We start from the raw sequence: 12485 nt of genomic DNA, 5'->3' as shown, positions 1-12485 counted from the left end.
AATACACTGCCAGTTGCAGTGATGGAGTATCATAATGAAAGAGAGTCAACTTCCTCCAAGAATCCGCAATCAAGTAAGGAAGAAAAGGTCCATGAACATTAAAAATTACAAATAAAAATCCTTCTGACACTTGGCAGACTGGCACAACCAGCTGCCTAGAAGGGGCTCTCCCCCAGCACGTGGCTGGATGCCCATCCTGAGTCTGATGTCCTACCTCAGATGCCTGGTGAAGAGACAGGACCTCTGATGGCCATCACAACACGCCGTCCCGCCCAACATCCATCACGAGCTGCCAGAGAATAGACAGCTCTGTGTCAAGTGCTCCCAGAGGTCCAGTCCCACGGGACTCTTTGGAAACTGACCCCACCTAGCACCTGAGTGATCCAAGGGTGATCTCATTTTCTCCCACCAACTATAATGGAGGAAGGACCCCACGTAATCTCGCGAGGAAAGTGCTTAACAGAAAGCCAGTGAAGGGCTTGGAAGTCCCAGAGACTCAGGAAGTCCCTGCCTCACTTCACCACCAGAGCCAACTCTGCTAGATATCTAAGTCTGCATCATTTACTCACATGGTGGGGGAATTCAAGGAAGTCATCTAAGCTCTGGGGCAATGAAATTCATAAGAGGGCCAGGAAACAAAAAATCTATTTAGTATCTCAATATGAACAGTTGAAAGCTGCTATTCAGGCAAAAGCAATTAAATTAATATCTATGAATGTCAGAAGGCCTGGGTGCTAAAGCTGCCTCTAACACCAGTTTGCTCAGTAGCCTGGAGCAATTCTCCTTATTTGTCTCGGGTCTTAGTTCCACATGCTCAAAAAGGCGGGGGTGGGGTGTATGGTGTACTAAACTATTGCTCCAATATTCCAGGAATCAATTAATGCAATTCTTTATGCAAACAGCAGCTAATTTCTAGTCTCTTCCAATATACCAAAAGCGTCTGAGGAACACAGCCTTCCAGGTGAACCCTGCATATTACTGAGGGAGAGGGACAGAAAACAGGCACTGACAAGTTCCCCAATCCCTCCTCATCAACCAAAACCACTCTTGCTTACTTGGTACAGACGCTCAATTTATTCCAAACACTGTAAAGAGGGCTCTTTATGTTGTGACCCACAGCAGATTATCACTAAGAAAACTGCTCAGAAAGAAGCTGAAATCTATAGATCAAAAGTCCAATGAACAACTGCAGGATGTGGAAGATGTGGCTTGGCAACTGTGTGCATGTTGAAAAAGGAAAAAAAAATGCTACTTATGGGTTTTAGTTGTTGATAAGCTCAGCAGAAATCAATGATATCATAATAGACACCAATTCAACTAATGCAATTCTTGGTTGCACTACAACAAGAGATAACCCCAGGGAGATGACAGACTGTTCTTTTCTGCCATACCTTGTATTCTGTTCCAGGCAGCACACTATAAAGGGGATAATGATAAACTGCGGTATAGCCAGGGGTCAGCACCAAGGTCATGAGGGGGAAGAAGACCAGCTAAATGAAGAACGGTTGGAAGCCCTGAGAAGTTTCAACCTGGAGAACTGGCAACTCGGGAGGTAAAAAAACTGTCTTTAAAATCTGTCCTAGGGATCAGATTTGTTCTGTGGAGCCTCAAAGATTACTCAGAAACAGGATCAGTAGGTGGAAAGTAAAGGGAGGCAGGTCCTTGGCTAGACATAAGGAAGACAACTATCAAAAGGAGCTGTCCAGGGCTTCCCTGGTGTCACAGTGGTTAAGAATCCACCTGCCAGTGCAGGAGACGTGGGTTCGAGCCCTGGTCCAGGAAGATCCCACATGCCGCGGAGCAATGAAGCCCGTGCACCACAACTACTGAGCCTGCGCTCTAGAGCCCACAAGCCACAACTACTGAGCCCGCATGCCACAACTACTGAAGCCCGTGCGCCTAGAGCCCATGCTCTGCAACAAGAGAAGCCACCACAATGAGAAGCCCGCGTACCGCAACGAAGAGTAGCCCCCGCTCACAGCAACTAGAGAAAAGCCCGTGCGCAGCAACAAAGACCCAATGCAGCCAAAAATAAATAAATAAATTTATTTTTTTAAAAAAGGAAGTTGTCCAAATGGATCGCTCTAGGAGACAGTTCCTTATCCCTGGAAAGATCCAAGCAGAAGCTCCCTCTCAGAGCTGCTAAGCAGGAATTGAAGCACTGTAGAGGGTGGGTGCGGTCACTCCCTGGAGTGCCTTCTAGGGCTCTTTCTGGCAACCAAGGCCTCCTCCTCTTCTCTCTAGCTGTCCCCACTGAGTGCAAGCCTCCATGGCCACCTTGCCCTGGGCTCTCTGTGATGAAACCTGTTTTCTACCGTCTAGTGCTATAATTGCCATTTCCTGCCCTGTGGGAGATTTTATTAGACCCTGTTAACTGTCCAAATGATGGATGTAATATTTAAGAGTTCAAGACCAGCTCTTCCATCAGGTTCTTGAGGACAATGAACAGAGTTTATACAATATGTGTGGCCCATCAACACAAAGTAAAAATCTCCATAAGATATTTAGACTCAAAAGAGTGTACTAAGGGACTTCCCTGGCAGTCCAGTGGTTAAGACTCTGCACTTCCAGTGTAGGGGGTGCGGGTTCGATCCCTGGTCAAGAAACTGAGATCCCACATGCCACGTGGCACAGCCAAAAAAAAAAAGTGTACTACATAAGAAAAGTCTGCATGTTTACTGGAAGATATATATATGTATATATTGTTTTTTTCAAGTGTACATTCAACCAAAATTGCATTGAAATATCAACTATTTGTATAACCTTGATAAACTTTCTTCTTTTTCCTCATATAAACTATTTTTAATTAATCAATATTCTCATTATTTTAAGGTTTTTTTCCACTTATTTTATATCTACTCTTCCTTGAATCTACACAGTACACACACTGATGATCTTTAGTTGTAATATAATGGTCCGTCATTATATTAATAAAATAATTTGATTCACTAGCTCCCAACTGTTGGCTTTTGAGCTTTTTTTTTTTTTTTTTTTGGACTATCTTACATCATAGCTAAAAAAACTCCTACAAATAGTTTTTAGTTTTCAAGTCATATCCTTGGAGTAGAACTAGATGGTTGTCACCATACAAATGACTGAACTAACATACAGTGTCACTAGCAATATATGGACATGCCTATCTTTGCATAACCCTGCCAACTTTGGATTTTATCTTTTCTTTTTTTTTTTTGGCCACACTGTGCACGCAGGCTGTGGGATCTTAGTTCCCCGACCACGGATTGAACCTGGGCCCCAGCAGTGAAAGCACTGAGTCTTAACCACTGGACTGCCGGGGAATTCCTGGATTTTATCATTTTTATTTTTGCTATTTCTGATGAATGGGTGGCTCCTTGTATTTATTTTATTTTACATTTCTTTAATTTCCAACAAAGACCACTGATAATAAAAACTGTAAGAGCATCTTTCCCCCACCTATCAGACTCATACTTTTGAAAATACTAAACTCATTTTTGAACTTACTTTTGAAAATACTAAAATGTTCTCAAGATAGCTATTTAAGACTTAGTGATTAAATTCTATTCCAAATTCAGTAAAATAAACAAGATGAATTCCAATAAGGGAAGGAGAATCCATCTGTACGAGTTTGTAGGTCTCTTTCAGGGCACCCGGGAAGGTCGGGGAGAGGAAAAGAGAGGAGGGAGGGAGAGGCAGTACTAAAGTGTTAGCTTCATTACTAAAATTTAAACAATACTTCTAAGGGTGACTTGTAAACACATAAAAAATTATCCTCTAAAAACCATTAGAACTAATAAGTTCAGCAAAGTTGCAGGATATAAGATCAATATACAAAAATCAGTTGTATTTCTTTGTACTTTCAATGAACAATTTGAAAACAAAATTGAGAAAACAGTTCTATTAACAATAGCATCAAAAAGAATCAAATATTTAGGAAGAAATTTAGCCAAGTAGGTGTAAGACTTGTACATGAAAACTCTAAAACATTGTTGAAAGAAATTAAAGAAGACCTAAATAAATGAAAAACATCCCAATATTCATGAATTAGAAGACTTAACACTGTTAAGATGGCAATATTCCCTAAATTGATCTACAGATTCAATTGAATCCCTATCAAAATCCCAGCTGCCTTTTTGCAGAAATTAACAAGCCAATTCTAAAATTCATATGGAAATTCAAGAGGCTCAAATTAGCCAAAACAATTTTGGAGAAAAAGAACAAAGTTGGAGGACTTCCCAACTGCTACACAAAGCTACAGTGACACCAAGACAATACAGTATTGGCATAAGGACAGACAGATAGATCAACAGAATAGAATTTAGAGTCCAGAAATAAACTCTCATACCTACGGTCAATTGATTTTTGACAAGGGTGCCAAGACAATTCAATGGAGGAAAAAATAGTCTTTTCAACAATTGACACTGGGACAACTGGATATCCATGTGCAAAAGAATGAAGTTGTAACTCTACTTCACACCATATATAAAAATTAACTCAAAATAGGTCAAAGACCTACATGTAGGGGCTAAAACTATAAAAACTCTTATTAGAAAACATAGGTATAGGGCTTCCCTGGTGGCGCAGTGGTTGAGAATCTGCCTGCCAATGCAGGGGACACAGGTTCGAGTCCTGGTCTGGGAAGATCCCATATGCCGCGGAGCAACTAGGCCCGTGAGCCACAACTACTGAGCCTGCACGTCTGGAGCCTGTGCCCCAGCACAAGAGAGGCCGTGACAGTGAAAAGCCCGTGCACCGTGATGAAGAGTGGCCCCCACTTGCCACAACTAGAGAAAGCCCTCGCATAGAAACGAAGACCCAACACAGACAAAAAAAATAATTAATTAATTAATTAATTTAAAAAAAGAAAATATAGGTATAAACTTTTGTGACCATGGATTAAGCAGAGTTTCTCATATACGACAGCAGAAGCACAAGAAAAAATAGGTAAACTAGACCTAATCAAAATTTTAAATGTATATGCCTCAAAGGATACCACCAAGAAAGTGAAAAACAACCCACAGAATGGGAAAAATTTTCTGCAAATATATTACACTTCAATAATAAAATGAAAACCCAATTAAAAAATGGGCAAAGGATCTGAATAATATTTCACTGAAGATGTGAAAAAAGCCAATAATCATCTGCAAAAATACTCAATATCCTTAGCCATCAGGTAAATGAGAAACAAATATCACTATGAGATACCACTTCACACCCACCAGGATGGCTAGACTCAAAGACAGATAATAATAAGTATCCGCAAGGATGTAGACAAATTGTAGAGGGTTCCCTCTTACACTGCTGGTGGGAATGTAAAATGGTGCAATCACTTTGGAAAACAGTCTGGCAGTTCCTCAAAAGGCTAAACATAGTTACCATAAGATCCAGCAATGATTCCACTCCTAGGTACATACCAAAATGAAAATGTATGTCCATAGCAAAACATACACACAAATGTTCATAGCAGCTTTATTCCTAGTAGCCAAAAAATGGGGGAAAAAACCCCTGATAAATGGATAAATGAAATGTGGAATATTCATACAATGGAATATTATTCAGCAATAAAAAGAAATGAAATACTGATAGATGCTACAGCACGAATGAACCTTGAAGACATTATTCTAAGGGAAAGAAGTCAGTCACAGAGGATCATATAGTGTATGATTTCATTCATATGAAAGTCCAGAATAGGGAAACCTATAGACAAAAAGTAGATTAGTAGTTGCCTGGAGTTTGCGGTAGGGAGTTGGGAGGGATTAGGGGGTGACAGCTAAAGGGTTCAGAGTTTCTTTTGGGTGATGAAATGTTCTAAAATTGATTGTGTTGACGGTTGCACAACTTTGTGAGTTCAGTGGAAAAGCTATTGTACACTTTAAATGGTTGAATAGTATGCTTTGTGAATTATATCTCAATAAAACTGCTAAAAAAAAACAGAACAGATTTCTGGGCCCAATCTGATTCAGCCTGAGCATTTTAATTTTAACAAGCTTCTTAGATGATCCCGATTACAGGCAGATTTATATAAAGCACTATGAAAAACAACACATATATATGATCTTATGATAGGTATACCGCAGGCCTCGCCTCCTACCAAAGTTCATGGATTGGTGATATACGCAAACTAAAAGTGCTACCTATTATTCTGAAACAATTACATTCTCTGGAACCCAGAGAAACAGCGAATTCTCTAGATATACGTTCTCTTCTCTGTTGCTGGAATTCCAAAAACATGAACAAGGACACAGACTGTGTTCCTATATGTAGTCTACAGAGAGGGAAATGAAAATTTCTGACATCCGCATGATTTATTTTAGAGGACATCAGATAGGACGCCATCTGATCTACCAAAAAAGTACATTCCCTAACTTGAGACTCCTGCCTGAGAGGGTCTGGTGCAAGGACAGCCGCAAAACAGCTGCTGATATCAGCAGGCTCTGCACGGAAGCAGCTGAAAGAGCAAACACACTCACTTTTTACCCACAATTATAAAAATCTCTAAATGTTAGGACCAGGCATGACTGACAGGTGACCAAGCTCCAGTTTCCCATGTATAGGTGAGAAAACCAAGGCCCCAGCTGGTTAACAGTTTGGGATTAGAATCCAGCATACCAGATTCCTAGTCCAGTGTGCTTTCTAACAGACCATCTACTCTCCCTAAAATCTCCCTGGGAACAAAACTGGGGCAGGATTAGGTCTACAGGGGGAATCCTGAATAATAAAAAGTGCATGAGTTCAGAGCCTAGTTGTGTGACCCTGAACTCCCTTTGTCTCAATTTCCTCATCTGAAAAATGTCATTAAGAATGCTTACATCACAATATTGTTATGAAGGTAGACGGAAAAGATGTTAATTATGTTGCCTGGTACATAATGGACCCTCATTAATGGCAGCAACTGTGTTATTACTAGAGAGAAGTTCAAGGACAGAAGTCAGAAGTTCAAGTCAGGGAGTCACTACACAAATAAAGTGCTGCAGGACTTCCTCCATTCCATCACTCTGGAGAGCTGAGCCAGGTCTCCATCTTGGAAACAGTGATCTATGTGCCAAAAGCATCCCAGTAACCCATGTAGACAGATTCCTGAACTTCCTGGAAAAGGGAAGCACAGAGGAGTCTTTCCTACTAGAGAGGGTCATTGAGAACTGGCCCTGGGTGTCAAGGATTCCAAGAGAAATGTATGGGAGGAAAAAGAAGAGACAGCACCAAATACAGCATCAGGAGGTTTCTCTTTTGGCATAGCATATGCAGAATATCCTATCCACTGGACCCCACACTCATTAAATAGAGATTAGCTTTGTGTGCTCAGACCCAGTAAGGCCTGGCCAAAGGAAGGAAGTACAAGATTCCGGCAAGATCTGGGTTAAGACAATGTGAGCTTCCTCTATGGGAAAAAGAGAAAGCTAGCCTAGGACTCAGTGGGTAGTCACACACCTCTGGAAGAAAGTGTGAGGACCAGTCAGCAAAAGTAGAAACCAAAGTCGAGAAAGCTAGCCTTGGACTCAGTGGGTAGTCACACACCTCTGGAAGAAAGTATGAGGACCTGTCAGCAAAAGTAGAAACCAAAGTTGAGAAAGCTAGCCTAGGACTCAGTGGGTAATCACACACCTCTGGAAGAAAGTGTGAGGACCAGTCAGCAAAAGTAGAAACCAAAGTCGAGAAAGCTAGCCTTGGACTCAGTGGGTAGTCACACACCTCTGGAAGAAAGTATGAGGACCAGTCAGCAAAAGTAGAAACCAAAGTCCACTCACTCAGCCCAGCTCTAGGATCTCACTTCAGGTCAGGATGGAAAGAAGGAATATACCATTAACAGCAATGACTCGTCAGCATCTGACCCTTCAGCATCTGACCCTGGAAGAGGTATCAAGAACTTAAAGAACTGAGACACTCACTGGGGAAGAGAGGAGGTATAAAAAGAAAGAAAAACTGGAATATTTAACATGAGAATTGTTACCTGAGCAAAGGGGAAAAATAAAGCATTCACAAAAGTGGACCTCAGTTCCATCTACTCTACCTCACATCCCACATGCTAACAAGTCCAGTCCTAGAATTTCAAAGAACTTCTGAGTTAGAAGAAAACTTAAAATTTTATCTAGTCTGACCCTCTACCCAACACAATGACCTAATCTACAACATTCCCAAAAGTAATTGCCCAGTGACAATGACCTCCAGAGACAGGGACTGCCATGCTCTGTGTTGCAACATGCTAGAGTGCTAATTCTTTTAAAGTTCTTATGCTCACCCAAAAACCACTTCCTTTATGGCACTTCCATCCACCGGTCCCAGTTGTGGTCTCTGGAGCATTACAAAAGAAATGGAATCAGCCTCCTTAACACTGCCTTTAAAATAGACAAAGCTCTGAGCACTTCAAGCTGCCACAGGGATGAGGCCAAATGAACAGATACATGCTTTAAAGGGAAAAACAAGGACTCAAGAGTAGACAATTATAAATGGCACAATCAGAAAACAAAAGGAGAGAGACTTAATAAGATCATCAGAGCAGGCTCTGTTGCATAAGACCTCCACCCCAAACAGTCTCAAACCCAGAGCGAAGGGTCAAGTCTTTTGTGTCCTCTTGACTTCAAGAACATCTTTTAAAAAAACACACTCTAAACATACAATCACATTAATTACCGTAGACTAGGCTCTCAACAAGAATCAAAGAGGGCCTTGATCATATTTAAAATAATAAAAGTCAAAACCATTTTCAGCTATCAGCATTTAGCTTAGATCTAATACAGAGATAGGTAGAAAGAGGAGGTGGATTTCATGGTAACCTAGAAATAAGTAGGGAAACTGCTTCCTGGACAACTGAATTAAACCTTTTGCAAGGGAAATACTAATATATGGGAGAAAAAAATCTCTCTGAATAGAAAACAAACAGACTGAGATGCAGAGAATGTCACAGCAGAAGGAGACCTTAGGGATTCCACCCCATCACTGTTCAGACTGGGAAACCTAAACCCAAGCAAGGATGGGAGTCACCCAAGGTTGCAAAGCAAGTGTCAGAACTAGAACAAAATCTCCTGATTCCCCAGTCTCAGTTCTTTCCATTACACCACGCTGCTATCTTCTTTCGGCAAGCCTCAAATAACTGCAAAACATCCATCCGAAAGACCAGCATTCCCCAAATCTAACAAGCTATATTAAAAATAAAGCAAAGGTCTTGACATACTTCAAGTTAATGTTAGGGCTCTCCACAACCTCAGCTGGGAGCCACCTACATTCCCAGGAGTATACTCTGCTTGTTATTTCATATTTTGGTATGACTTACACAAAATTGCAGAACGGTTAGAAACAAAACCTACAGAATGATGAGTTTGCAGAAAAATCGGTGAACACTGAATCAGGGAACCACACCCAGAGCCAAGCCGATCCCGGCGGCGATGGAGAATGCAGAGCTAAAAAATGGAGAGGAATGAAAGAAAAGGGGACAGGAAAAGCGTGCTTTTTCACCTGTCAAGTTTTCTGCAGGAGGCAGTGTGGTGAAAAGCAAAAAGCCACTGGAGCTCAGGTAGACTTGGATTCTAGTCGCAGGGCTGCGACTAACTCACTGGATGACCTTAGGCAACCCCTACCGCTTCTTGGACCTCGATTTCCCCACGGCTCTAGAAAGGGGTTGCGGAAGATAATTTCCCAGAATCCTGGTAGTTTCGGTATTCTATGACCCAAAGACCCGCTATTAGCAAGTCCCAAGCAGGGTTCCTGCAGCTGGCGGGTAACCTGCCCGCGACGTCCGGACCCCTTTAGAAAGCGCAACAGAAGCCCTAGCTGGTCATTTCGGTGATTCTTCCCGTCTCGGGACCTCAGTTTCCACACCTGTCAAACAGGTCGGGGAGGTCAAGGGAGACAACGCGAAGGACTAGGGATTCTCCAGCTCCCCTCATCCAGGAGGAGTGCCCGCATCGCACCGCAGCTGCGACCGGGAAACCGAGGAGACTCGGACCCGCAGCCCAAGCCGGTCGGTGCCTGACCCGGAGCATCCGCTGAGCCCGGAGGAAGGCGACGTGGGTCCAGCAGAAGGCGACGACCCGCCGCCAGCCCCAGGCCATCAGCGTGCGGACTCACCGCTCGGGTTCCGACACCGGCTCTGGCTCCAGCTTCAGCGCAGCAGCCCACCACTCCCTGCCTCAGCTTGGAGCCCTAGCCATCCCCACCCTCCGCGGCCCAGGCAGCCGCTTCCGGGCGCCGTCACGTGATCCAGGCTCCCAAACCCGAGGCCCGGGTCACATGCTCCCGCGCGCGGCTGCCCCGCCCCTCTCGCCGGGCTCGGGGGCTCGGCTTCGCAGCACCACCTGGCGACGGGAGCTGCCACTGCGGGAAGGACGGTGCTCGCGGGAACTGGGCCTGAGCCGGGCGTCGAAGATCCAGGCCCGGCGGAGAGTGCGGTCCCCTGAGCTGTGGGCTTGTGAAAGGTGGCTCAGTGTTACCCTCGCCATACGTTAACACGTCTCACTGAGCATATGTTGCGCTTAATAATCGACAAATACTGCATCTTTTCAAAACGTTCGTCATACTTTTAAACGTTTGCCCAAACGTGTGGTTGCGACTGGAAATGGGGCGGTGAGGTAAGTCAACACCCTCTTTTTAATATGTTTTAAAAATGTAAGTAACATTTTTTAATGGCAACAGGGGGTGTATGTCTTATCTACGCTCCTCTCCCCTCCTCCTAGCAGGTTTTACTTTTAAAAATTATGCAGCAAAAAAAAAAAAAAAAAGCTATTGAAACAGGTACAGAATGGATACATCTTAATTATGCTGAGTGAAAGAAGCCAGAAAAAAAAAATTCTGTTTATATAATCTAGAAATTTTAAAATAATCTACACTGACAGAAAACACATCAGTGGTTTCCTGGGAATGGCTGAGGAGATCAGGAGAGGAGAAAGTGATTATAAAGGGACATAAGGAAACTTTTCAAGGTGACAAATATATTCATTATCTTTTTTTTTAACTTTTTTTTTAATATAACTTTATTTATTTATTTTTGGCTGCGTTGGGTCTTCATTGCTGCACACCGGCTTTCTCTAGTTGCCGCAAGTGGGGGAGGCTGCTCCTCGTTGTGGTGCGCGGGCTTCTCCTTGCGGTGGCTTCTCTTGTTGCAGAGCATGGGCTCTAGGCGTGCAGGCTTCAGTAGTTGTGGCACGAGGGCTCAGTAGTTGTGGCTCACAGGCTCCAGAGCTCAGACTCAGTAGTTGTGGCGTACGGGCTTACTTGCTCCGCGGCCTGTGGGCTCTTCCTGGACCAGGGATCGAACCCATGTCCCCTGCATTGGCAGGCAGACTCTTAACCACTGTGCCACCAGGGAAGTTCTTGCCTAACATTTCTAATAAGAATATGTTACTGCATTATATAATTTTTACTGAATATTTTAACAGCTTTATTGTGGTTTAATTTATATACAATAAACTGCACATAATTAAAGTGTATAATTTGATAACTTTCAACATATATATTCACCTGTGAAACCATCACCACAATCATGTGTTGGTGAGGATGTGGAGCAACTGGGACTCTCATCCCTTGCTGGTGGGAGTGTACAATGGTGCAGCCACTTTGGAAAACTCATTGGCAGTTTTTTACGAAGTTAAACTCATATCTATCCTATGATGGAGCAATTTCACTCTTTACCCAAGAAAAATAGAAGCATATCCACACCAGGCCCAGAGCCTGGTGCCTTGGGTGGAAAATTTAAGGAGGGGCTCCCTCTCAGGGTTGTGCAAGTGCAAAGTTGGCACTTACAGGTACACAAGAGTGAGGGCCTCCTTAAATTTTGTGAACTAGGTTTCCCGGCTTGCCTCACCCTAGTCCTAGCTGTGATCCATACGAAGACTTGTACTCACAGGTTCACAGCAAGCAGCTTAATAAAGCTAAATTAGTAACAACTCAAATATTCATCAGTAGATGAATTGATAAACAAATTGTGGTATATATAGCAGGAAGGAACTACTGATAAGGATGAATCTCATTATGCTAAGTGGAAGAAGCTAGACACAAAAGACTACATGCTACATGATTCAATTAATACAAATATATAGAATGAGCAAAAACTAATCTAGTGACAGAAAACTGATCAATGGTTGCTTGGGATGTGTGGGGTTGGGACTGACAGCAAAGGGACGTGAGAGCTTTCCGGGGCCGTGCTAAAATGCTGCATCTTGATTGGGATGATGGCTACATAGGCTTAAACGCTGGTCAAAAGCCATTACCTGGACAATTAAAATATATGAACTTTATTTAAAAGGTTAATTTTAAAATTTTAAAGAGATTACCAGATATCTGAGAAAAGCCTCTAAGAAGAATAATCAAATGCACAAACACATGAAAGCACCTTGGAAGAAACTGTGCAAAACATAAAAGCACAAACTGGGGTCCCTGGACCGGCAGTATCTGCATCACCTGGGAACTTACTGGAAATGCAGATTCTGGGGTCCTACTCCACACTTACTGAATCAGAAACTCCAGGGGCGGGGCCCAGCAATCTGTTTCAATAAGCCCTCCAGGTGATTCTGATGTTC

General features: G+C 42.9%; 1 protein-coding gene across 12 annotated transcripts in view; it reads right to left on the bottom strand.

The window, feature by feature from the left end:
• The window catches only part of SLC36A1 (solute carrier family 36 member 1), a 286699-nt gene extending 276533 nt beyond the window's left edge, over nucleotides 1-10166 (bottom strand). For 10 of the 12 annotated variants that reach the window (XR_005019423.1, XM_036848438.1, XM_036848437.1 and 7 more), the window contains exon 1: nucleotides 10039-10166. The gene's annotated coding sequence lies outside the window, so the exon portion shown is untranslated. The other 2 variants (XM_036848429.1, XM_036848428.1) reach the window with 2 other exon arrangements.
• Between the last annotated feature and the right edge of the window lie 2319 nt (nucleotides 10167-12485).

The sequence above is a fragment of the Balaenoptera musculus genome, chromosome 3, assembly GCF_009873245.2.
Source record: "Balaenoptera musculus isolate JJ_BM4_2016_0621 chromosome 3, mBalMus1.pri.v3, whole genome shotgun sequence".
Taxonomy (NCBI): Eukaryota; Metazoa; Chordata; class Mammalia; order Artiodactyla; family Balaenopteridae; genus Balaenoptera; species Balaenoptera musculus.
The sequence above is the reverse complement of the archived record's forward strand: the minus strand, read 5'-3'. Positions and strand labels throughout refer to the sequence as shown.